This window comes from Mycteria americana, chromosome 2 (genome assembly GCF_035582795.1).
Source record: "Mycteria americana isolate JAX WOST 10 ecotype Jacksonville Zoo and Gardens chromosome 2, USCA_MyAme_1.0, whole genome shotgun sequence".
Classification (NCBI taxonomy): domain Eukaryota; kingdom Metazoa; phylum Chordata; class Aves; order Ciconiiformes; family Ciconiidae; genus Mycteria; species Mycteria americana.
This window is the reverse complement of record NC_134366.1, coordinates 8,622,198-8,648,946: the sequence shown is the minus strand read 5'-3', so window position 1 is coordinate 8,648,946 and position 26,749 is coordinate 8,622,198.

The following is a 26,749-nucleotide window of genomic DNA, read 5'->3' as shown; positions in this document are numbered from 1 at the left end:
TAACCCTCCACCCCCACATGAAAGCTGAGCTAGGCTCTCCCTGCCCTGAGTGTTGTCATGAGCAGATGCACCCCTTGGGAGTGTGAGCTTTCCTCTCTGTGCACAGGGTGTGTACACACGTGGGAGCAGGGCTGCAAAGGAGCAAGGTGGCTGGCTTCCTCACAAGCCAAAACTGGAACTTTATTTGAAGTGAACCTCAGGGGACCAAGAGCATCTTTTTCACTCTTTAAAGGGCTGTGCCACAAGGTACAGCACTCATTTCTTTCTGCATCATGCCAGAGGATTTATAGTAGAGTAGGTTTTTCTCACTTTCACAAGGAATAGGTATTCATATCTTATTTCTAAACTACTTAAGCCCCCCTTCTACCTGCTACCAACTTTCCTTGGTTGCTGCTGCCTTGTCCCATATTGTCTGTCTTTGCCAATGAACTTCACAACGTATTGCACATGCTCCAGGTGCTGGGAAGGTGTATCTATGATGCTATTTCTTAGCCCATCCTCTAGCAGCCATTGGTGCCCTGTAAGATATTAGAAAGTCCTTCACAAAACTATTACTAGAAATAAAGCTCAAATGCACTCTTTTTTTTCCATATGTGGAAGTGAGCAAAAACTCAGCATGAGAGAAATGAGAGAAATAAGTAATCATTGCACACTGGCCTTATTTTTATTTAGTTACATATAAAAAACATTTTAGCATCAGCTCAGAAGGTGATAGCTGAGGGATTTTTTTTTTTCCAGAAGCTGTCATAGTCTTTTGATTGAAAGGGAAGTCAAGATGTTTTGACCTGTGCCATCCTGCCCATGCCTGTGGCCTTAGCTCCATAACAGCACATCTACATATCTGAGACGTATATTATCTCTCCTGCCTTCTCCCTGCAGAGTAAGCCACCTCGCTACACTCTCTACTTTCCTTAGGAGAAAGTCATGAACAAGTGTGAAGAGACAGATGACTAAGGAAAATAGGAGCAGCCCTCCCTGGTGGGTTGGCTCAAGTCTAGCTCAGCCGAAGTCCTCAAATGCACTGAACATTGAGAATCTCTACCCATTGCTGAATTATGTCAAATGGACCCTATCTGCTTTGGCCAGGTCTGTCCAATGCAATGAGCTCAGTGCTGGTGATTACATGACATTTTCACCACTGCTAAAGCACATTTTCAGGTACAGCAGGGTGTGGAGATTGCATTTTCAAAGGCAGAAAGCTTCCCTTCTTCATAGTATTGCTTCTCAGATTACTGACAACTCACTGGTGTTAAACTTCTGGGGCTGATTTCTGCCATAGATGTGTGAGATTTGCTCGTTCAAGAGTCGTTAGCAAGGTTTGAACCCCTGACCTGTGGAGCTGAACACAGATCTACACCTCTCAAACTCAAAGCTGAACTTCACCAGCTGCATTAGACTCTTATCTTCTTAGACAACAGGGATGCATGATGTACGCTTTGAAGGCACCTGCAAGTTCTCCTGAAGCCAACTATCTGAGGGCAAGGATTTGGCCTCTCAGTATTTTGTGGATTTCCTTGCTCAGACCAGTCAATTAAAACACACTGACATTTGCTACAATATTCCCTTTCCAGCTGTCTTTTAGGGTTTTTCAACAGGCTTTGGTGCCCAGCAGGAGCTATAACTGGAGCAAGTCTCTGACATTTTAAATTCAAGCAGCCGTGACACTTGCCGGAGCAACCCTTCTGAAGTCAGTCACGTAACTCTCCCCTCATCCATCTGTCCAAGCAGGTCTGACTTGAGTGAATGTTTGTGCTGACAGAATAAGTTTTCTTTGGTAAATTTTTGACTTGTATTTACTGATGAAGGTTGAACTGAAGATGAACTCAGCATAAAATCTTTCCCATATTCATAGGCCAAAAGAAAGAGAAAATAATGAAAAAGAAAAGAGAGAGAGACATTAACTTTGTGACTTAGACCAAGTCCAGTAGAAATATGACAGAGGACAAAGATGTTTTGAGCTCTGAATGTATCAGAGTGGGCTGTAGAGTGCCACCAGAACACCAGAACACAGGTCAGCAGCACCCACTGGTGATTTCTTCAGTTCAGGTTTCCAGAAGCATTAAAACACTGAACTTGGAGCGTGGGGTGGAAGGAGGAAGAGAAGTGGAAATAGAAAAACGCCACCATGTTTCTATGCCTGCCTGGCTGGGGTGATGGTCCCAAACTAGGTGGACCCCCACTGAATGCTCTCACAACAGTAGAAAGTTGCCCATTTAACGGTACACTTCCCAAATGGCCACTGTGGTTCTCTTCAGTGCATTTCAGTCCTCAGCCATGTATCAACTTGCTTTTACCTTCTCTCATAGCTGATCTGACTCAGAAGGATGCTTTGCTGCCAAGAGGTTTTGCCCTCTGGATAGAGACTCAAACCTACAAGCTGTGGAGCCAAGGGATGGGGTGGGGAGGGGAGAGGGGACTCTACCTCATCTCCCTTTCCTCCTGATGCTGACAGGGTGGTTGTCCTTTTGCCTTGTTACTCTGGTTTGTATAGCTGAGTATTTCACATGAGTAGGAATGGTGCTGATATAGGCTAAGCTCACTGGGTCTGGCTCCAGAAGACTTGAAGGGTCTGTCCTCTGCCTCTCTGTACTATTGCTCTCTCGAGACACCAAGTGAGTGCTCAAGATTCACCCCGAGCTTACAAAGTGCTGCCTCTCATGTCTCAATCTCTCCTCACTGTGTTGCAAGAAGCAAAGCAGTACTTTCATCCTCTGTATCACAGCAGTGCCGTCACTTCTGGCACAGAGCAGAAAAGTTAGGTGCTGAGCTGAACACAGAAAAAAGCAGAGCTAATTGATTGGAAAATGTTCAGCATGGTATTCCTTGTTAAAAAATGATGAATCAACAAGAGCCTTTGCTCTATTTTTTTTTTTTTGTCCCCAAGACCAGGTCATTTTTGTTGGAGAGGATGAGAAACCAAAATCCCCAATCAGTAGCTGAGTAGAGAAAGGAGACACAAACCACTATTCCAATACGTGTTCATGCACAGTTGTTTACTCAGAGTGGTATCAGACATGGAGGGGAGTTGAAAGAGCCCCTTCCCTCCTAACAAGCAGAGCATCCACAAGGCATGCAGGAGAGGGACTCGACTACCAAGCTATTCGCTCTCCCATGTCTCCTCTGTTCCTCAACCTCCCTTCCTCGTTTCTCAGGAAAAATAAATAAGTAAACACAAACATTTTGATAGGTGTCCAATGCGCATGGGTTTGGCACAAAGAACTCCTTGAAGCTTCAGCATTTTTCATGAGACAGGAACATGGATTCACAGTCACTTCTGGTGGCAACAAACCATTTTCTGCTCTGAGCAGTTTGCATTCAAAACTACCTCTTAACATCCATCCTTCAGCCAGCTCCTGAAATATGTGCCCCTTCAAATGTGCTTCTGTTGGGTTTCTGATTAGCCCTCAAAGGCTAATCTACCTCATGAGAATTTAGTTGCTTAGGGTGTTGGTAAGTAAGGACCACAGTGCATTAATGCCCAAATAAAAGGCATTTTATTCAACATGAAATACTGTTCTTATTATTCCTTTTAATCATTTGAATGGACTTGATGATAAGAGGTAGATATATTCTCAAACATCCAGGAATTATTAATCATGTTTGTTTATGCAGGGAAAATTGATAGATTCATGTAATATAAAACAAGGGCAAGAAAAAAGTAATTTTACACAAATGTCTTATTAGTTAAATGCTTGCTTCTATTTCACATGATTGAAGAGGACAAAGAGTTCAGCAGAATGAAAAGAGTTTTTCAAAACTAAACATTTCTTCCAACATCCTCCTATCTGTTTCCTTTCACACACAAGAATTGCTCACAGACATCTTTGTGGCAATTTTAGTGATTTTTGTTAAGCCTCTGAACAAGGGGAGGAAAAAATCACCAACAGGGAAAGCTGGCAAGTACAAAAATAACAGAGGGCCAGAGAGATTTCACCCAGTTGAAACATTTCTTTATAAGGCCACTGAACTTTTTCAAACAGTAATCTACTGCTTTGAAACAGAGAAACACACCACCACTGCACGTCCAGGGATGCTGCCACGGGAGCATGTGCATTGTCACAGTCTGCACACTCCGGCATATGGATGAACCTCCCTTTTGGGGCCAGCACTCAAGAAAAAATATTATCGTATGCTTTATTAGAGCCTGTTCATATGTGGAGGCTGTTGTCTGGAACAATGAGGTCCTTCTTATGCCTTACAAAATATCTGCCAGCCTCATGCGGATGGCTTAGATGAGCAAAGATGTCTCAGATGACAACAGGTGCCCCCTCAGCATCAGCCATAAATTAGAGCAGCCCTACTGCTGCTGCATATTGTGTCTTGTGGACCTGTGTGGATGTGGGAGGAATTGGGCATTGCCAATTAATATCTTTTCCTTATCCGTGTTTGTAGCTACCATGAGGAAAGGGCAGCCAAAATAAGCTGTGTTTTCCTGAGGAATTTTCCATCAGGGAAAGCTCTTCAGTGCTCTCAGAAAAGGCAACACAAAGAAAGGAGAGGAGCAAAGCTTCAGCCATGCATCCCCTTGAACCAGCAGAGAACAGCACCAGTCCCACACTTTTGCTGACTGCCACTAGTAATAACTCTTTTTTTTTCTGAGGTTGCATTGCTCTCCTTCAGTAAAATGAATTCCTACAGTGGGAGTTACAGCAGGGGGGACAGAGAGATCCAAGTTTTGCAGAACATCTCTATTCATCTCACACCTCAGTGCTAAGGCTTGTCTTGCACCAGACTGGCACAAGCCAGAGTGACCCAAAAAGTTTTAGCCAAGACAGTGACACACTCTTGCCCTATTTGCAGTCTGAAGACACTAAAGGGTCCCAAGCTGGGATTCTCCAGTACCTTCTGCTGTGATTTTCACCACTCTGACTGGGTGTGAAGTACACCCATACTGACTGATGAGCGTGCAAATGACTGTAACAAGCAAAAGAGGATCAAGGCACTGCTTTCTCCCCTTCAGTCAAATGGTTCTGGCTCATTCAGCCACACAGATACCCTCCAGCTTTGTGCCTAGGAGACATTTTCAACTGGGCCAAGCAAATAAAAACTGTAAATACTCCCAGCACTCATCTGTGTGCTGCCTTCCCTTGGCAGACGCACACAGGGAGTGGGACCAGGGCGGACAAGAGCTAGATGGTGTAGGGCAGTTGCACCAATTCTTGTAAACCCAGTGTTTGAAATGATAGGAAAAGGCTCTGCAGATGATCAGTCCCGAAGTGGCAAGAACATGGTAAGGCCTCTAGTGTAAAGATTTAAATAGGGATTGAGTCTTGCAGAATGAGGCATGCAAGTCACAGCAACCAGTGGCAGGACCATTTTCATCAGCGAGGGCTGAACTCATGGAAAAGGACGACCCTTAGCTCTCCATCTGTCTATCTGCAGTGTCTGACGAGTCCTCATTTTCAATCTTCCACTAAAATTATTACGCAATTTAAACATTCATTTGAAGTAATTCATTTCTAGACAATTTCAGAGTGCTAAATTCTGGTTGATTACCATTTCCCCTATTACTTCCATCATTATAGCTGCAGCATGAATTTTATTTGTTTTAGGTAGCTGAAAGACAAAAAGAGACGTATAAATCTTCTAGAGACCCCCTGTAGCTAGCAACCTTTTTGTTTGGAAAGGTAGACAGATGCAAGTATATTTACCCTTCTCCAGATATGACCGAGTAGCATTTGAAAATTAGATCTCAGCTGTTTCTGTTTGTTCTGAATATTTAATTAAGCTGCCAGATAAACATTTTTCAGCATTAAAAATAAACTGTATTTCTACTTAATGGCATTAATATAAATTAATGTGTTTAAACTTTCTTCAACTTTTTAATGGAGTTTGTAATATATTTTTAGGTAGATACGCAACTTAAATATCAATCCTTGTTTGCTACTTTAATTTCACTGAGCACTAAGATAAGAATTTGTGGCATAATGTAACATAGGAAATTCAGTCATGATTTATGAAAAGCCTCATTTAACTTTAACAGAGCTACAGGGACTATTCGCCCCTGGTCAGTGCTGTATTCTTAATGCAGAGCACAAAAATGTGCCTTAAAATGTGCTTTGCAGTGCCACAAGAGTAAAGAGAGAGAAGGAGTGGGATTTCAGCTTTACTACTCAACCTTAACTGCAAAATGTTTTTTGGAGTAACGAAACCAAAATGCATTGAGCAATCTCAGGTGGGACAGTCCAGCCACCTCGCCCAGACCTGGCACCCAAGGAAATGCGAGTGAAATTCTGCCATCCTTGTTCCTGGGGGTCTCTGGTTCATAGCAAGTGCCCTGGAAGAGTACCAAAAGGGCTGTAAAAGTGATAAACAGACAGACAGCAGAAGAGACCCAGCAGCCCCAAGAGGAAGGGTGCAGGAAAACCTCCAGAGCAGGCAGTGCAGGGGTGTGCCATCCCCTTCCTCCCTAAATGAGCTACATCAAAAGTCTTCCCAGATGTAGAGAAAAGGAAATAACAACTATGGCGAGCTCAGAAGAGGGCTGTGTCCTAGAGAATTACTACAAAGCAGTACACAACCTGCTAATAAGGTAAAATTATGTCAATACATAAAATACATAGTGTATAATAATGCTATTACATTTTTTAGTCTTTCCCCACTTCTATTGTGAATGTGGGCTTGAGAAATTCGATAATTTTTAGAGAAAAGTGTCTAAAAACCCCAAAGCTTTCCCTCCTTCATCTTCTCAATTTAGCCTCTGTGCTTTTCACTGACGTACTGGCAGTCAGAGGAGAAATGTGTCATTAGATGAGATTTCCAAAGGGATAGAATGACCAGAACAGGAAGAGAAAGCCCACACAGCCCACATTTTTAGTGCTCTCTGAACCAAACAGGATTCTTGCCGGATCAAGGTCAGGGAAACCATGCCCAAAACCTGAGCTGGGAGACTTTCAGGGTAATGTCCTCTTCAGTGCACTGAGGCCTGGACAGGAAGGCAGGAGGGCAGTTGTCCTAGAGCACCGAAGCAGACATTGAAGACCAGCAAGATAAATAGTTGGCTTTGCACCTACTTGTATCCATACTGGAGTGGGGAGAGCTGGTCACACATCTCCCAGCCTTCAAACCACTAGTGAAATCACACCCCCTTGGCTGCTTTCATGAGTACATGAAAATACTTTACAAACTGAATTGTCTAAATGCAGTAACTAGCCACGTTGTGAGAACATGGGCATACTCCAACATTACCCACTTGCTGTTTGCCCAGGCTACCACAGGGAAGGGAACCTGCCCGCTCCCCGAACGACAGTCCCCTCCCTCCAGTCAGTCCTATCCAGCAATGGAGGAAGATGCATTCCCAACCCCAGAAAAAGCAGTCTTGGCCCTAACTTAATCTCAAGGCACTTAGCTATGAGTCTGTCACCAAGTGGCTCAGTGAGAGGATAAAAAGTGATGTCAATTCTTCCTCTACGTGCATAGAAGCCAGGAAACTTATACAGCTCCGTCTGTTCTGCCATTCAGCCAAATCACTCCTTCACAAGCCTGAAGGGCAAAAAAAGTTGTGAAGACATCGTCCGTAAAAGGGACAAAGGATTTCCTTTTTCTTCCTATCTCCCCGAAAGCCTCTTCACCTCTGAATTTCCCAGAGCCATTGTTGCTCTAAATGCTTTTCCTCTCTGATTCATTTCAGATCCAATTTGCTGCCTTTGTCCCTGCTATTTAGTCTGTGCACATGTGTGGAGCCAGATATTATTGAGCTCTTCATATTTTCTATAGTTAAAAAGGTTAGGAGTGATAAGTCCCATTGCAGTTCTTACAACAGGGTATTCCTCTTACTTCTGTCCAACGTGCTTTTTTAGCAAATGGAGGGTGACATTACAAAGCATTCTGCTCCATCCCAATCCTCCGAGCTGCACACTGACTGCCATTTCATCACCTTCCCCTGCGTCCCACTCAGAGGTTTGATAGCCCAAAGGCTGAGCTTCAGACAGCAGTTCCTTTTAAAAGCAAGTTACCTTTTTAATGAATCCTTATCACTGGTAATTATTCTGCTCACAACTAGATGACAAGCTATTGAGTCTAGGGCTGGGTAACAATATTCTGCCTCATTAAAACCTCACTCGAATGTTCTGACTCTGCTCACAGACACAACCATCATCTGTTTCTGCCACAAACTGTAATTTCACTGCAATCACCAGGCTAAGTTACAAACTACAAAGTGTTACCCCCTAGCATTCATTTGATAAAAGAAAACCCTCCAAACCAGTAAATTCTTTTCAATAGCATTCATAGCCTTTACACTTTCCTGATGCAAACAATCCCAAGTAACTTTCTTCTGCAAGAACATTGCTGGAAGGTCGAGGCGTGAACTTGTGCAACAACCAGTGAATACAGAAGTCGGCCATTCCAACAGTGATTTGCACACAAGCAAGCCCAGTAAGCACATTCAGAATTAGCTTAACTATTTGCAGCTGAGAGTTCTTAAACTCTTTTTCTAAGGATATAGAATTTAAGCAGTTACTTTCTATATCTCTGTGTGTGCAAGAGAGAGAGACTGTGTGACAGTCCTGCTGTAATAAAACCAAATTCAACACAAGAGCAGAAGTCTCGGAGATGTTTCATGAAAATTGGCTGCCAACAAAAGCTTCTAAAGTACTAAAAGATGCAACATGAACACACACTTCATTAGAGACTAGACAGCCAACCACAAGATATAACCTAGAGGAAAACAGACTGCATTAACTCCAGTGCGCACAGACCAACGTGCTTTTAAAAGGGACACCCGAACACCCAGCATCCCTGCTGCTTTTAGCATTAAGCATTTTGTTTCACAACAGGTTGGGAATCATAATTGCACTTCATGGTGTAACAAATCCTCCCAGAAACTGAAGTAACGTGTAACTTTTTTAAAGAGTTAATTTTTGAGGACAAGAATTTTAAATGAAATGCCTGGAATGAGTGAAAATCAGCGTTTGCCAACAGGCAGTCTTCATGGAAATTTTCAGATCTGTTCCTTGAACAACCCCCATGTTGTCTTTGACATTGGAAGCCCTTGAGATTTAAGCATTAATCCTAGCTCATCTGTATCTGCAGGTTTTAACATCAATATATTTAAAGTTTCATCCTACAGAAGACCAGTGAGCTTCTCAGGAATTTGAAAGCACAATGGAAGATAAGGACATTTAGTGGAAAAAATAATGATGCTGACACAGAAAATATTAAACAGTTAAATAATGACCTCACTTCCACTAAACTGAGAAGGATAATTAAAAAATCTCCTCTTTGTTCAATTTAAAGGGCAAGTACCAATAAAGTGAACCACCAAGCAAGCAGAGCCAGAAAGGGATGTGCCACTGCCATCATGAGGTGTCAAGACTGGAGCCATGGTTTGGTGCTATTGAAGTCACAAGTGATGGTACTGCAGTGCTGGTTTCTATTACCCTCCTATAAAACACCCCTTTCTCAATGATGGTATCACAAATACTGATGGGGCCTTCTGAGTCAGGCTAAAAAGTACAAAAAAAAAAGAGAGGAGATACTTTTTACCCAGATCTGTTGTTTGATCCATCGTATTGTACATCATATGTACAACATATGTACCCACCATATGTACAACAGGTATGAGGCCCTGGAGGTGGAAGGCCAGTCAATGGAGGATGGGGATGACAGTCTATCTACACCAGAGGTGTCGCCCAGGTCAGAAGAACGTACCTCTCGTATTAACACCACCTCCACAAGGAAGAGAAGACAGGTTATAGTTGTGGGTGACTCCCTTCTGAGAGGAACCGAGGGTCCGATATGCTGGACAGACTCTCCCCTTAGGGAAGCCTGCTGCCTCCCTGGGGCCCGGGTGAAGGATATCACTAGGGTACTCCCTAGCCTGGTACGGCCCTCGGACTATTACCTCCTACTGCTCTTCCATGTGGGGGGCTATGAAGGTGCAACACGAAGTCCTAGGGCAATCAAAAGAGACTTCAGGGCCTTGGGACGGCTAGTAAGGGACTCTGGAGCACAAATTATTTTCTCCTCTCTCCTTCCATTTGTGGGCAGTGACACTAGAAGGAATGGAGGTACCCAATCTATCAACTCATGGCTCCGTGGCTGGTGTCATCGCCACAGATTTGGTTTTTTTGATAACGGGATGGCCTACACAGCACCAGGTTTGCTGGCGTCTGATGGGATTCATCTTTCTCAAAGGGGAAAGAGAATCTTTGCTCAGGAACTTGCAGGGCTCATCGACAGAGCTTTAAACTAGACTCAAAGGGGGAGGGGGATAATATCAGGCTTGCCTGAGGGAAGCTGAGGGACGACGTGCCATGGTTAGAGGGAGCGAGTGCCAGCAAGGGCACTCAGCCTGTGTCTCTGAGATGTGCAGGGTACACTGGGGCACAGCTGAAGTCGAAGAGAGTTGAGCTAGGGGATACCGAGGCAATAGGAGCCAAGAGGGAAATGCCAGTGAAACACCCCAAAGCACACAAGGGGTGTTCTTCTATGAAGGAGGCACGGACGACAGCCCAGCTGAAGTGCCTCTACACCAATGCACACAGCATGGGCAACAAGCAGGAGGAGTTGGAAGCCATTGTACATCAGGAAAACTATGATTTGGTTGCCATCACGGAAACATGGTGGGATGACTCGCACAACTGGAGTGTGGCGATGGATGGCTATAAACTCTTCAGGAGGGACAGGCGAGGCAGGAGAGGTGGTGGGGTAGCCCTATACGTTAGGGAGTGTCTGGATAGTTTAGAGCTCAATTATGGTGACGATAGGGTGGAGTGTCTATGGGTAAGAATCAGGGGGAAGGCCAACAAGGCAGATATTGTGGTGGGGGTCTGTTTCAGACCATCCAACCAGGATGAGGAGACCAACAAACTATTCTATAAGCAGCTGGGAGAAGCCTCACAATCACTAGCCCTTGTTCTTGTGGGGGACTTCAACTTACCAGATGTCTGCTGGAGATACAGTACAGCAGAGAGGAAACAGTCTAGGAGGTTCCTGGAGTGTGTGGCAGATAACTTCCTGACACAGCTGGTGAGTGAGCCAACTAGGGAAGGTGCCCCACGGGACCTCTTGTTCACGAACAGAGAAGGACTTGTGAGCAATGTGATGGTTGGAGGCCATCTTGGGCAGAGTGATCATGAAATGATAGAGTTTTTGATACGTGGAGAAGCAGCGAGGGGGGTCGGCAAAACTGCCACCTTAGACTTCCAGAGGGTGGACTTCGGCCTGTTTAGGAGACTGGTCGACAGAGTCCCCTGGGAGGCAGCCCTTATGGGCAAAGGAGTCCAGGAAGGCTGGACATTCTTTAAGGAGGAAGTCCTAAAGGCACAAGAGCGGGCTGTCCCCAGGTGCGGAAAGATGAGCCGGAGGGGAAGAAGACCGGCCTGGCTGAATAGAGAGCTCTGGCTAGAACTCAGGAAAAAGAGGAGAGTCTTTGACCTCTGGAAGAAGGGGCGGGCAACTCAGGAGGACTACAAAGGAGTAGCAAGGCTGTGCAGGGAGAAAATTAGAAAGGCCAAAGCTGAGCTAGAGCTCAATCTGGCTGCTGCTGTAAAAGACAACAAAAAACACTTCTTCAAATACATTAGCAGCAAAAGGAGAGCTCAGGAGAATCTCCAGCCCCTAGTAGACAGGATGAGGGAACACAGTGACCAAGGATGAGGAAAAGGCTGAGGTACTTAATGCCTTCTTTGCCTCAGTCTTTAATAGCAGGGCCAATTGTTCTCTGGGTACCCAGCCCCTGGAGTTGGAAAATAGGGACGGGGACCAGAATGGAGCCCCCATAATCCAGGGGGAAATGGTGAGTGACCTGCTGCACCACTTAGACACTCACAAGTCTATGGGGCCTGATGAGATCTACCCGAGAGTACTGAAGGAACTGGCAGATGTGCTCAGCAAGCCCCTTTCCATCATTTACCAGCAGTCCTGGCTAACTGGGGAGGTCCCAGTTGAGTGGAGATTAGCAAACGTGATGCCCATCTTCAAGAAGGGCCAGAAGGAGGACCCAGGGAACTACAGGCCTGTCAGCCTGACCTTGGTACCAGGGAAGCTGATGGAGCAGATCATCCTGAGTGCCATCACACGGCATGTAGAGGATAACCAAGGGATCAAGCCCAGCCAGCATGGGTTCAGGAAAGGCAGGTCCTGCTTGACCAACCTGATCTCCTTCTACGACAAGGTGACCCACCTAGTGGATGAGGGAAAGGCTGTGGATGTTGTCTATCTAGACTTCAGTAAAGCCTTTGACGTGGTTTCCCACAGCATTCTCCTGGAGAATCTGGCTGCTCATGGCTTGGACGGGTGTACTCTTCGCTGGGTAAAGAACTGGCTGGATGGCCAGGCTCAAAGAGTGGTGATGAATGGAGTTAAATCCAGTTGGCGGCCGGTCACAAGCGGTGTTCCCCAGGGCTCGGTGTTGGGGCCAGTTCTGTTTAATATCTTTATCAATGATCTGGACGAGGGGATCGAGTGCACCCTCAGTCAGTTTGCAGACGACACCAAGTTGTGCGGGAGTGTTGATCTCCTTGAGGGTAGGAAGGCTCTGCAGAGGGATCTGGACAGGCTGGGTTGATGGGCTGAGGCCAGTTGTATGGGGTTCAACAAGGCTAAGTGCAAGGTCCTGCACTTGGGCCACAGCAACTCCATGCAACGCTACAGGCTTGGGGAAGAGTGGCTGGAAAGCTGCCTGGCAGAAAAGGACCTGGGGGTGTTGGTTGACAGCCGGCTGAATATGAGCCAGCAGTGTGCCCAGGTGGCCAAGAAAGCCAACAGCATCCTGGCTTGTATCAAAAATAGTGTGGCCAGCAGGACCAGGGAAGTGATCGTGCCCCTGTACTCGGCACTGGTGAGGCCACACCTCGAATACTGTGTTCAGTTTTGGGCCCCTCACTACAAGAGAGACATTGAGGTGCTGGAGCGTGTCCAGAGAAGGGCAATGAAGCTGGGGAAGGGTCTGGAGCACAAGTCTGATGAGGAGCGGCTGAGGGAACTGGGGTTGTTTAGCCTGGAGAAAAGGAGGCTGAGGAGAGACCTTATTGCTCTCTACAACTACCTGAAAGGAGGTTGTAGAGAGGTGGGGGTCGGTCTCTTCTCCCAAGTAACAAGTGACAGGATGAGAGGAAACGGCCTCAAGTTGTGCCAGGGGAGGTTTAGACTGGATATTAGGAAATTTTACTTCACTGAAAGGGTTATCAAGCCTTGGAACAGGCTGCCCAGGGAAGTCGTTGAGTCGCCGTCCCTAGAAGTATTAAAAAGACGGTTGGATGAGGTGCTTAGGGACATGGTGTAGTGGTGGTCTTGGTAGTGTTAGTTTTACGGTTGGGCTCGATGATCTTAAAGGTCTTTTCCTACCTATACGATTCTGTGATTCTGTGATATACCTTGGCAGGCATAGCTGAAGGAGGTGTGCTCCAGAGCAGGATTGGGAGCAAGCTGCCTGTCCTTAGGCAAGGGGGCTGGGAACTCCTCAAGTCATTACAATGTCCCCCTTTTCTGGGAGGTTTCTTCTGGGTTGATTGAAACATGAAACACATCTCAACCATCCTTCTAGGCTGACTGACTCTTTCCAGATTTTTTTCACTTAGGACCTCTCACCTTCGGACAGACGGTCTCACTGTCAGGGCAAAGGGCAATATTTCAAGGGCAAATATTTGACTCTTCTACACTGGACACCTATGGGGCACTGAAGGAACCCACCTGGTCCACATACTTGTGAATCAGCAGAAGAGCTATGCACATCTATGAACATTTTTGCATGCCACCATCCTTGTCTACCATAAGCATTCAATGTGTCATTGTAGAAAACTTACAGGCTTCCATTAAGGTTAAATGTTACCATAATTAAAGCTAAGTAAGTTTTCTGCTGAAACATATTCTCCAAATTTTCTTTCCTTTTGAAAGGAATGGCAAAATAAAATCACAGCATGCTTTGCATTTCATACTGCTGTTTATTTAAGCACACTTTCAACCCTATTGAGGAGTTGATTTCCCACTTTCCCTACAGGAACAGACTATATGAATATCATAAATTCAAACAACGATATCAAGTAACCATAGTTACTCTATCTGAAAAAAAAAATCAAAATGAAATCTTAAAAGATTAATCACTAGTCTAATCCCGAAGACAAAATTATTTCCTCTCTTCTTGATCCAAGAATCAACCCAAATGCTCTGTGATGCAGGGCAGTATCAGCTGGATATGTGCAGAAGACACTACACATGAGCAAGCTGTTTGGCAAAACGTTTGGCTTTGACACTGGAGGAAAAAGGCTTACACACACTAAGCATGATTTCTTCACGTCGCTGACTGCCAGACCAGAAAACCTTGACATGTCTGGGTCAGTTAGAGAAGGTTATACAATGTTTTCAGAAATCATTAGGTTTATTATAGAACATCAGCAGGAGGATGATGCTGGTAATTATTTAAACAGGTGATTATGGAAAATACTATTGCCAAACAATTTGTACCTCTCTTCAGAGAAACCTGAAAAACATTTTCCATTAGTGAGAATCTGATTCTGCTGCCATCCTTGGAGTTAAGACAAGTAATAAGTAGAGCTAAGATAAATGCTTTGAGTCACTGTATAAAATCAATACGCCATCAATGAATTTTGTATTTATGTTCCTACATAACATCCCAAGTGTTACCTGCAAGAGTGTTTGTGATTTTAAAGGATAATCAGAGAGCAGTTTAGTGACATCATATCCATTTATCTTACATAGTCACTCCAAAGGAGGTCAATTATGAATCTTGTAGTCTTATAATTGCTTATATCAGTTAATTCTGTCTTCAGACATATTGGGGGAAATATGCAACAGCACTATCTACAGAGCTGTTCTGCTCTGGATTGCAACTAAGCACTGATGGTCTAAGGAGGAAAAAAGGCATGGTCTTTAAATACTGCAAATACCACAAATGTTAATAAGAGACAGAATAATGCACCTGTACAGTTTAGGAAATCAATTTTTTTACTCTTCTTTCTAAGCTGGACAATGCCACCTGACCCATAGTTGTTGAAACAGGCAGCTTCAGTAGCTGTTTTGGTCAGTCATCCTGAGCTAAGCTAGGCACTGTGAGTCATTGAGCTGCCTACCATCAGTGTGGATGGCAGAGCTGACCCTATCACTCGAACAAAACTTTGGTTCATAAATTGCTAAAACTGTACCTCTCCTTCTTCCAGCCAGAAACTCTTGAATTTGGGGAACTTCATCAGGGTTCACACATGATCAGTACAACAAGAAAGAGATTGAACTCACTTAATTTTTGACATCCGAAAAAATGGAGGGTTACATCAGACCATCTCATGTTGGGCTCCCTTTATACTCAATGGAGAGAAATCGGTGCTTCTGGTGTGGGAGTCATATGACCTATTTTAGATGTCTGCTTCAGGATAAGATGAATTGTACCATAGATCCCAGTGACTTATACTGACTAAATCTCGGTTGATTTAGTCATGGTGTAGTCAATGGACATATTGACTAGCCCATCCAGATGTCTGCATTGTAGATATCTAGATTTACTCAGACAAACCTCTGTGTGCAGCCATAATTAGTTTCCTAAACATAGGTGTACTTGCCATGCAAAATGTCCTTGAGTATCTGGGACGTGAATCTTGCAGGCAAGACACAGGATCTACAGAAGACTTGCCTCCTGCAGTGACACTGGTTGGGTGGGAGACCCTTGGACATCTCAAATGGCCCCAGGTGTGTTTGCAACTGAACTGACCCACACTGTATGCGGAAAAAGAAAATGAGTGACATTTTCAGACAAGCCAGGCCTCCATACCACCTTTCATGGTGGCAGTGGCAGCAGCAACAGCTTGGGGTTGCACATGTGGCCAGGGAAGGGCGTTTGGCCATCTGTGCTCAGTAGTCACATCATACTGCAGGCTGTCTTCTGCCAGGCAGAAGATCCTTCCCAGGGGGACCTCTGCAGTTGCTGCCAACTGCAGGCACTGCTCCAGCGCTCCCACTGCAGTTACCACATTACGTAGTTTATCTTGCAAGCTTACTGAGCTCTGCTTCAAGAGGTGACAAGTTGCTTTGCCCTTATTGAACTAACTGCAAGTTAGTTCTGTTGACTGAAGCAATCCAGTCTAAATTTATGCATGGAAAATTTATAGTAATGTTGCGTTGTTCCAGCTCTGACCTTTGGCTGAAACAGTTCTTTCTCCTCAGTTGTGCTTTCCCCTCTGTTATAGTCACAGGCAACAACAGTTTCCTACAACATCTACGTGCAGCTTTTCTCCAAAGGACAAAAAGGGAGAAGAAAGCATCTCATTTTTCAGCCTGGGGAAATGAACACATAGTCTCCTCATTTGTAAAATAAAAATGCTGCTTAACTAACCTTATACATCTCTGTTCAGTCCACAGCTGGAAACCAACCATTTTAAAGTGCAAAATATTTTTCTTCTCTAACATTTGTTAGAGGGGATTAAAACTGGTCCTTCCTTTCTCCAGTTTGGTATTACAGGGATTTACATCTGGTAGGAGCCTAGAGAGATAGCTCTTGTTTAATGGCATTGTTGTTCTGCAATTCCAAGGGGGTAACTTACTTTCAAAAATGAACCAGAATTGTCTCAGGTTTTTATTAAAGGCTGCTGAGGTGAGCCAGACAATTCTGTCTTCTTCCCTTTATGCTTTTCTCTACCTTTCCCTACAGTTTAAAATACTAAAACATCAGTCTTGCTGCAAGTCATGCACATGAGAAAGAAGTTGCTACAGATTAGAATGAAGCACATAAACTTGAATATGATACCAAATGCACTAATGGAGGCTGGAAGAATAAATAGTTAAACGATAGTGGAATAAAAATATAATCCTTTGAGAACGTATGAAATAAAACAACTTTCCATCAGTCTGAAGCTGTGCTCAAGGAAGGATATGTCTAGTACTAGGCTGAGATCAAAAATTGACCTTACAGTGAGACATAGTTGAACTGCGAGAAGAAAACTGATGCCTGATAAGACAGAGATCAATGCTATATGTATTAATAGATCCTTTGTTATTTGACCTTAAGGAATTGTTGGAATGGAAAAGTTCTGCAGGGGTGTATTAGTTCTGAAGATGCTCCAACAGATCGTAGGTTGACTGCCAACTGAGCTCTGCCTGCCATGTATGTTTGGAGACCTGGTTTCCTGTCACCTTGCCCCAGCTCCTTGGCCATCTGCCTGGTTGTTTGTCAAGAAACTTCAGTGATTCTCCTGACTCTCAGCAGTCCAGTCCCACTTCCGGGGTATTACTGCGGGCTAGGGGAGCAGTCACCCTTGGCCATTCATTACCAGTAAGGCCTTTTTTTCCCCTCTAATTTTTACCCATGAGGGCTTTTTTCCCTCTAAACAACTCTAATAATGGGATGGGACACCAAAGAGAGAAGACACCAACTTTTCCTATGACCAGTTCTGGGATTTCAAAGACTGAAGAAGATGCTGTAGCTTGTATGAAGATCTGAATTGGTCTACAGACTACACAACATAAACAAGGAAAAGGAGTGGTGTATCTTTGCTCCTGTTTTCTCTGTACCTGTCCTAAATTCAGTTCAGCACTGTCCTTGGAGTGAATTTGGCCTTGTGTAAATATTCATTGACTTTGTAGTGCTATACAAAAGGAAATTCATGTCAAAACTGTGATTTATTTCAAAACCATGTTGTGGGTTGTCAACGACTAAGAGTCCATATGCATTCACTTCCTGACATGGCAACGAGCATAAGGCACAGGCACTACAGCAAACCATTTCTGTTCACAGCACGATGCACACTGCCATGGGCTGAATGGGATATCATTAGCTTCACAAGATTTTTTTAGTATCCAGTGCAGGTGTTAGGAATTGTTCAACAATTGGCCTGTTTTACTTATTCCATTAAATGCATACATCATGGGTAATGTTTCATCTCTGTATGATAGCAAGTGAACTATGACCTTTAGCAGTAAATCCATTAGCGGGCCATAAGCAGCGTGGACTGAACATGGATCCCTGGGTCGTGAAGTCATGTGTGAACTACAAGAAAATAATCTTCTAGAGGAGACCTTAAGAGTCTAGAGACTATAAAGTATCTAGTTCTGCTGAGCAAGCCATATAGAAGTTTATGAATCTCTTTGTGATGGCCCTAATGAGTTCTGATGATTTGTGCTGTTAAACCTTCACCACACATTCTATGTAGGATATCTATCTAAAAGGACAGATTTCAAAAGGCCATACAAAAATACCTGCCCTTCCAAAATCCCTAGTCCCTGTGGCTTCAGCCTAAATCCTGGCAAAGTTAACACAATCTTGCCACTGATTTCAGTGGCTTTTGGATCAAGCCATTTATCCAGGAGTACAGAAAACACCATGAAACTGTTCAGTTCAGGTTTTGATGAATGGACAAGTTACAGGTCACTGTTGTATTCTGCATCAGTTACTCTGGCAGTGGTGTGCAAAGCAAAAGCATTAAATCCATTGGCTGTCCGAACATGAGCTTGGCTCAAGAAAGTGCTTGTCCTCTGCATAGAGATATGAATCCCTGGAGTTTTTGCTGAGATTAGTGTTGATCTGTCTGTGATGCAAAAGAGTCTCAGATATTCATGAAATACACCCAAGTTCCAACACCTTCAGTCTGACACAAAAAAATCACCAAAATCAGCAAATGTTGTTATACTAGTCCAAACCAAATGCACAGGGAAAATAGAAATACAGTGTACAAGTGCAAGAAGCAAACTGTGTTCACAGCAAACTCAAGAACATTATCGGTAACAGCCTTTAAAATATCACACAGCTATGTCCTGGGTCTGGGACCATCTCCAGGGGACCTAACAGCAGATCCAGCAGCAGTGCTACAAAATCTGTGAAGTTTTATGGCCCAGACTGTCATAACTGCGAATGTGCTCACAGGGGAAAATCTAACTGGGTTTTAAAGATTAAAAATTTGAGCTTGAACCGAAAGGCTTGGCCAACTTGAGTTGGTAGAGCAGAACTGCACTCAAGACACACGGACTTGTGTGTCTTTGGCTTTGGGATGAAATCAAGGAACAGACTGAGGTATAGTCCATGTTTTATCTCAGCTTTTTTTATTGCATCAAACTAAAATTAGGCTTTTAAATATATAAATAACATGTAGGTATGTGGCCTGTTTTTCTGAGGTTCTTAAGTGCTTTCTGCTTCTACTGATTTTAATGGGCATTGCTTCCATACAATAATTAGGCCGCTTTGGTACTTCCTAGCATCCCATGAAAGAGAAAAGGCAGTACTTCTGGTACCTCACATAGACCCTTTCCAAATGTCAGGGCTAAGGCCAGGACTTCTCTGAAGATTTGTATATTGAGGGGGATGTTTCAAGATACGGAAAACAAAAATGTTCTCTTACTGCAACTACCTAGGCTCCAGTGACACTCGTAAACCTGCCCAGATTCACTCAAAGATTAGTACAAATTTACCCAGAGCTTTCAGTGAACGTATCCAAAATTTCAAGTTTGCAACAAAACCAGGAATGGTTTTCTGCAGTTTTCTGTTTCAGGCGGCAAGTTTCATGGTACTCTTGTTTCCTGTCTCTGATAAATGTCTTTTCAAGTGGTAGGGCTCCCTTTGAAAGCATGAAAGGTGTTCCCCTTTGAAAAATGTCTTCTGGGTAAGATAAGTATCCCTATGATCAATTTTTCATGCTGCCCTTTTTCTGTCTTCGTGAGATTCTGATTCTCAAATGATAACCTCCTAGAGTCATTGCACATTTTATTTTAGCTGAGCTATCATCAAAAATAACATCCTCATCATATCTCTGCCAGATAAATCATGTTACTTTATGCAGGACTTTTTTTTTTTTCCCAGTGAAAATAGTACCAGGACTTCTTTCACAGAGAACAAACTGCAACGTTTTTCCTCAAAGAGATAGACATATTGACTAGAGCTGGCTCACCAGCAGTCAGGAATTGTGGGCAAATTGCTTCAAATTGTTTAAGAGCAAAGTTGAGTGATTGTCAAGAGAAGTTAAACTCAAGACATTCAAGCTCAAACACAGACCTCTGTCATGTCTGTTAATAAATCCATCAGCTGGGTTCAGTCTTTGGCTGGTAATGGTCAATAGCTCAGATTAGAGCCAAGAAGCCACATAGACCTATATCGAACTGGTGGAATAAAAACAAAACCGAAGATACTGTGAACTTTCATGCTTTTTTTTAATTATAGCTCTTGATTTGTCTATGATTAGAATAAAAAGTACTCTCAGAGAGATTGTTGTCATGATGTACCCAGCTTAGTCAGACTGAAAGTTTATTAAAAAATCTCAGAAAAGATCTGCCTCTCTGAAATTTTGGGTGTGGTTTCTTGAGGGCTGATCCTATAGGAGTCTCTTTTACATAAAATTAGTTATAAGTGGAAAAATTACACCTTTTTTTTTTTTTTTCCCCAAAAAGGAAGTCTTAGAAAAGTAATTAGCATTAGCTATGAGACTGCATCTTCTTCACCATTACACTCATGCACACAATGAAGGATGTCCCAATCCAGTGATAAACTCTCCCAGAACAAAGACCTCTGGGAATGTCCTCCTTAACCCACTGTAGGATCCAGAGCTTAGACCACCTACCATGGGTTTCCCGTCAAGAGCTCTGCTTATTGAAATAAGTATATGCTCAAGCTGTCAATAAGTCGTGCAGGTGATTTGTGGGCCATGATTATTGTTACCTCATTGGTTGGCAGACAACTATTAGCCCAGGACTCCTATTTATATGAGACACAGAAGCAAGCCTTGGGATGTTTTCTACATGAGTTGATAATAATATACAGTCCTTACCCATGTGCCATTGTTCAAAGTACCATTCTTTTTTTTTTTCTTTGTGCTTGTTTTATAGCTGATATGGCCTCTTTATGTACAGAGTATACTTAAAATCAGGTACATTTATTATGAATTAATAATTCATCGTGCTCTCTGGTAACACCTTTAATCCTTCAAGAAGACTTTACAGAGTGAATGAAAAAAGCCTAGCAACTAGGGCTGCTCTAAGTATTTGCATAGAGCCTTGAATCTGTACAAGCTAGATCTACACTGACAGACCCCAGTGTAACATTCTCAAAAGTCTTTTCAGACCTAGAGTGAGGCTGTTTGCATAGCTCTATAAGGCAAATCCCACCTGGCCTCTTCAACACTGAAGTTCATTGAACTTTCAAAGAGCCTGCAGCATTGGGCTGCACCATCAGACTCTGTGGAGTTCACCCAGCTATGCTCATAAGACCCCTTTGTGATAGGTCAGCATTAGGGCCCTCATTTTACAAACAAGCCCAGAGGCACAGTTGAAAACTGTGATCGATATACAGACAGAATAAAAGAAGAAGAAAAAACCCAAATAAACAGGTCAAATAAATTATTTGTTACACATTATTCACTCAGCATCCCCTGGAAGCAAGCAAATTCATAGCAAAGTCTGGAAACATTGTACTGTTCCAGTGTTGCTGTATTTTAGTGGGTTTCAGCTCTTCTTTTTTTTTTTTTCTAATTTGCAGACCTTCAGACATTTCCCACAGAGGCAGGAACCCCTGGATAGTGAAGTTAGCCTGAGTATTTTTTTTCGTAATTACTCTTTCAGGATCCCTAAGAAGTAAGCACAGACCCTCTTAGCCCCCTGCCCTCATCCTCCCTCCAGGGGACCACAGACCAAAGACTGAAAATCAAACCACATAGATTTTTCTGTATCTCTCCAGCCCAGACTGTTTGTAGCTCTCTATCTATATGATGCCCTCCCATTTTCAGAGCCTGTTCCAAATGCACTGAAAACCAGTCAAGAACAAAACAGGCTCTTACAGTACCATGTTGGGGCTCATAGAGTTTGAATACTGTACATAAAAATCAGAAATATTCCATTTATTAAGATTTGCTTTCAACATCTAATAGCTCAAAGCTGCTCCTTTTTTCAAGTACCTGGTGGGTGCCTGGACTGATATTTTCTCTGAAGGCTGGCAAATATTTGGGTATCATTAGGAATAGACCAGCTTCTACTGACAGGTGTCTGCACAAGGACTGTATTCTAGTGTCTTGCTCATGTCCTGGTCACAGCAATACATGTCTCAAGCCATAGCAATCCAAATCACAGCCCAGAGAGATTGTTTTGTGCCTTGATCTGTCAACTTATTTTGAGAAGAGGAAGGAAACTAAATCTCAAAAACTATAAAGCAGATCTGTATGGTCAGCACATCTCATTAACTGGTCAAGGACAATACATTTCTGTTTGTTTGTGTTGTTACCCACACTCTTTCTCACATTTCCCACCATATCCCACTGAAAATGAGTCCAACAGGGGTATATGCAGTGGGACCTCCAGTGACAACAATTATTTTCAGCTACTCTTCTGCACTTTCTAAAGTTGATGGCGATTCTGGAGACCTCTTTTACCAACTGCATAACCTGAAACATAGTAAGTCTTTCCAGAGAATCACATAGTAAGTCTCTCCAGAGAATCACATCAAATTATTTCCCTCTGAAACATAGCCTAGTCTAGGTTCTGAAATAAGGACCAGCCTGAAGTCACCAACTCCATTTCAAAGACCTGGCTTAGATGGTACTAGTTCTGCAAACATTGGTTCTCCTACTGCTGCCACTTGAATTGTCTTGGTGAAATAGTGGGAAATCTGCAGGCAAATGCTAATAAAGGTTTTAGTGTTGTTCAGCAAAAAAAAGTAATCATCTCAAATAAACTGGAGATATTGCTTTTGTGCCAAGTCCTACAGCCTACTTTAGAAGCCCTGCTGGTATTTCTGTTTACCAGAAAGCTTACATGCGAGAGGCATAATGCTCTGGTCCCCTGCAAAGTCAAAAGCTCAAAACCCAGCCATATGTACTCCCCTGGGAGCTTCCCTCTGCCACCCAGAGCAATTTCTCCTTCTCTCCAGGGTTACAAGGAGAGAAAACATCTGTCTATAGAGAAATATGTCCAGAATTCTGTCACTTTATCAGCCAAGGCATTAAACTAGCATGGAAATAGAGAAGGCACTGGAAAACTAGGAGTTTGTCTAAAAAGCAGAACTCTCTTCACTTGCCAAAAAGGCTCTAGGGACCAGTTTAAACACTAACAAATATTTCTAAAATTTGGCTTTCTTCTTTTAAAAGAGTCTGGCCATCCCAAATCATTTCTGATAAAGTATCTGCTGGCCAGGGAGGGCAGTAACAACTGATCTTGGCAATTGTTGATACAAAATTAAAATGATAAAGAGGTAGGTAATGTGCTCAAATAAGAGATAAGGAATGGCTGGGAAGATACAGAGCATGAGGTACTTGACTAAAGGTGGCTTTTATCTTAATTCAAGTCAAAATTGCACCCTAGACAAATTTGGCTTAATCTGTTCAAATAAAGAAGCAGCAAGAGGAATAAGTCAACATTCGAGAAGCAAAAGTGATGTTTTTATGCTAAATAATCTGATAAAAACAAGGCAACCCTGTTTCTTGCTCCCTACACACAGTTAATATGCTGAATTGTCTCCACAAATAGCACTTGTCAGCGGCTCATAAAAGCCATCAGTTGGCGCCTGGTAATGTCAACTTCTGCTCTAAAAAGCGGTTTTGCATTAATGCCAATGTGGGATTCTGTGTTTATTGCTTCTCAGTGGTTTCCAAATGAAATGGACTCAGGAACTGAGTCATTTTCACATGGGGCTACTCCAGTCTCAAACACACTCTCCTGAAGGAGACAAAAGAAAAGCAGAAAACAGTGTGTAGCTAATGCGGGCACAAACCATTCTGCAGACTTAAATGAAGGCTTTCCACCTCAGTAGAGCCTCAAGCGCAACAGAGATAAAACAGTCCTCCCACGAGCCAGTACAATATTCTGGAGACCAGATAAATTTAAATATCAGTCTGGTCTGGCTGGAGAGTCAAATCAAAAAATCCAAGAGAAATTGAGCCCTCCAAAAATAATACTGGAGGTTATGGTGGCCCCAAGACTGACATCCCAACATATCTGCTAGTCTTTCCATGATATGGCTGCATCCCTACTCATCCTAGACTTAGCTGAGTCAGCTGTTTATGTGCAGGGGTGTCAGCCAAGGAGGTATCTGTCTGTTTTCCTAGGATGCTTTGAGATGAAGGTGCCCTGAAGATCACAGCCTGGGTGGCCTTAACAAATCAAGAGGGGTCAGGGCTCTCTCTGAGCAAGACTGCCACTAACCATGGTCTTCATCATACCCCGTACTCTTGCTGAGAGCTCATTTCTCATAGCAAAAGAGCTTCATCACAAAATGCCTGTCACACACATGGCCCAGGATGGGTTTGGTCAATCTCCTAAAGCTCTGAAGGACTGAAGAGGGGTGAGCCAGGAGGCCTGGCTGTGGAGTATCATATTTGTCTCATACACAGGCAAATACAAAAGCTTCCAGCCATACAGGTATGCATGTTTAAAATTTTGTGGCTTGCATTCATCCTACTTCTCTTCTCTTTTCCCTTTCCCACCTTTTCTCGCCCTTTTCCCCTGAGATATGTCATAGATCACATCCCACATCAAAGCTTGGCGCCTAAAGGTTTTGCCAGTGGCAAAATTTCAGGTGTGTCCATGCTGCCTCCATGAAGACATGAGTTTCCATTACTTCAGTACTGACAGTCTGTGGTGTTTCTGAAATGAGTTGCCAGCCAATGGTTGGCAAGAAGGGGTCTGTGATGGTAAGTGCACAGAGGACACGGGTGAACATGGGAGGGTGCAGAGCCTGCTGGGGTGCCAAGGAGGTGACCAGATTTAATATAGATCCAACCTTGTCAACGCTTTGGCATCCATACAACATATCGGAGCCCATCACCCTGCTGGGATGGCCAGCCAGGATGTGCGTGTTCAGCCTGAATGAGCACTACAGTGTGGATTATCAGGGAGCCAGGGACTGATCCCGAAGTCATCTGATGACACAGAGAGAGGCTTTGATCCAGACCTGGAATGCCAAACTCCTGGTACTGCTGTAAACTGTGTCTTCCTATGCCTCCATTTGAGGGAAAAATTTTCTGTCTCTCTGGTCAGGTGAAACAGAAAGGAAGATATGATTTCAGAGCAAGACATTGACAAACTTGTAGGATTTGTATGGAACCGCAAAAGAATTGCCTTGCAAAATGTGATGAGTTGCATGAACTTAGACTCTGGCTTATGTGACCTATAAAGACCAGTCTACTCTATGTACTTAAAAGCACCATCTCGTTCCACCTCATAGATTATTTTGTGTGTGCAAGGCTTGAGCTAAGAGCTGGAAATCTTAAATTAAATTTGCAGCAAAGGCAAAAGTTTTTCAGCCTTAGCTGCTCTCAGAAGCATTTTTTTCAATGTCATTGTTTTCAATGGCTTTGCACAGGCACAACTTCTTGGAGGCAGGAAAGAGACTCTGATGATAACACGCGCAAAGAATTGAATGCACAGTTCATTACCTCTTTGCTGTGCAGTTGTCTTGGCTACAACAGTAATAAAGTGCATTTGTCACCAAAACCAGGCAATCTTCTTGAAATAAACATAGGAAGCCACAAATCTATGGATAAGAAGGTATAATTTTTTTAAACAATTTTCTTTTCAGAAATGCAGTCTAAACCACTTTTTGGAGTAGTATACATTGCAGTTTAAATGATCTATATACTGGCTTACTTCAGATTTTGCACATGCTGTATTTTCATTTTTAATTTAAATACAAAAAACTCCTGGAATGTACTGATGGTAGGTAGGAAGAGAATACAGTCAGGATTTGGGGAGCTGTTGACACATGACAGCTTCTATAAAATCTATTAGTAGTGCCACCACCATAAATGCAGGATTACATGCATGCCATCATTTCAGAAAGGACTTGATTAAAGTATTAAGTCCAACACCAAGAGATATTCTTTAATTAATCTCCTCAGTACATTTCAGTTACAGTTTGTTCTTTATAGGTACAGTGTTTTCATGGTAACCTGAGCCAAATCTCACTTAATTTTGGTTTTGGTTTCTATATGAGAGATGACAAAAATAAATAAATCTCTTCCAATGAGGACATTATCAATATTTTGCTGAATATTAATGAGCTAGTAAAATAAAATTTGCCAGACCTGTCATGATACAGGTATGAAATGCAAATGTTTCTAGCAAGCTGTCAGTCAGAGACCTATGATTGATCACATAACTTGTATTTGAGTCAATAATTTTCCTAAGTTAATGTGAAGAGATGTGATTGCAATGCATAATTAAGGATAAGCATAAATACACAGTTTTATAAAGGATGTTTCATGAATAGTATTCTATTTTCAGTTAGTGTGTAGCATTCCCCCACATCTACTTAAATATAAGAAACACATTCTACATTCATTAGGTGTTCTGAGCCCAAGGGTCTGGTATTTATGAATGTTGTATTTCATGTTTATCGCAGTAGCATACAAGTATGTGTACTGCTCAAGGCTGATGAGATTCTCTGAAGCCCGTAAGCCCCTGCCAAAGTTACTTTCTATCACATCTGCAGAGAAGCTCTGTGACAGAAATAATAATCTGCTGTGGGTCGATTATATTCACACTACCAACATAACTCTCCTGAATGGATCAATTAGTGCAAATGCTGCCAGCGAACCATCCTACAAAAGTGGAATGGTTACCTCTTAATGACTTTTTTCCCTAAAAATCTGGAGGCTGTGGCAATTTGCAATGCATGAATTAAAGAAAACAAAAACAAACCAACAAAAGCATTCCTTGCAATTGCTCAGAGATCAGGTACTTCTCCAGAAGATATTATAAAAGGCAGCCCACCCTCTCTTTGAAAGATTTCCAACGTACCTCAGTCAAGGGCACACTTCTGGTTGTGTTCCAATTTCCCAGGCCCATGACCTTGAACTTAAACAGTAACTATTGAATTTCTGTCAGGTATTTA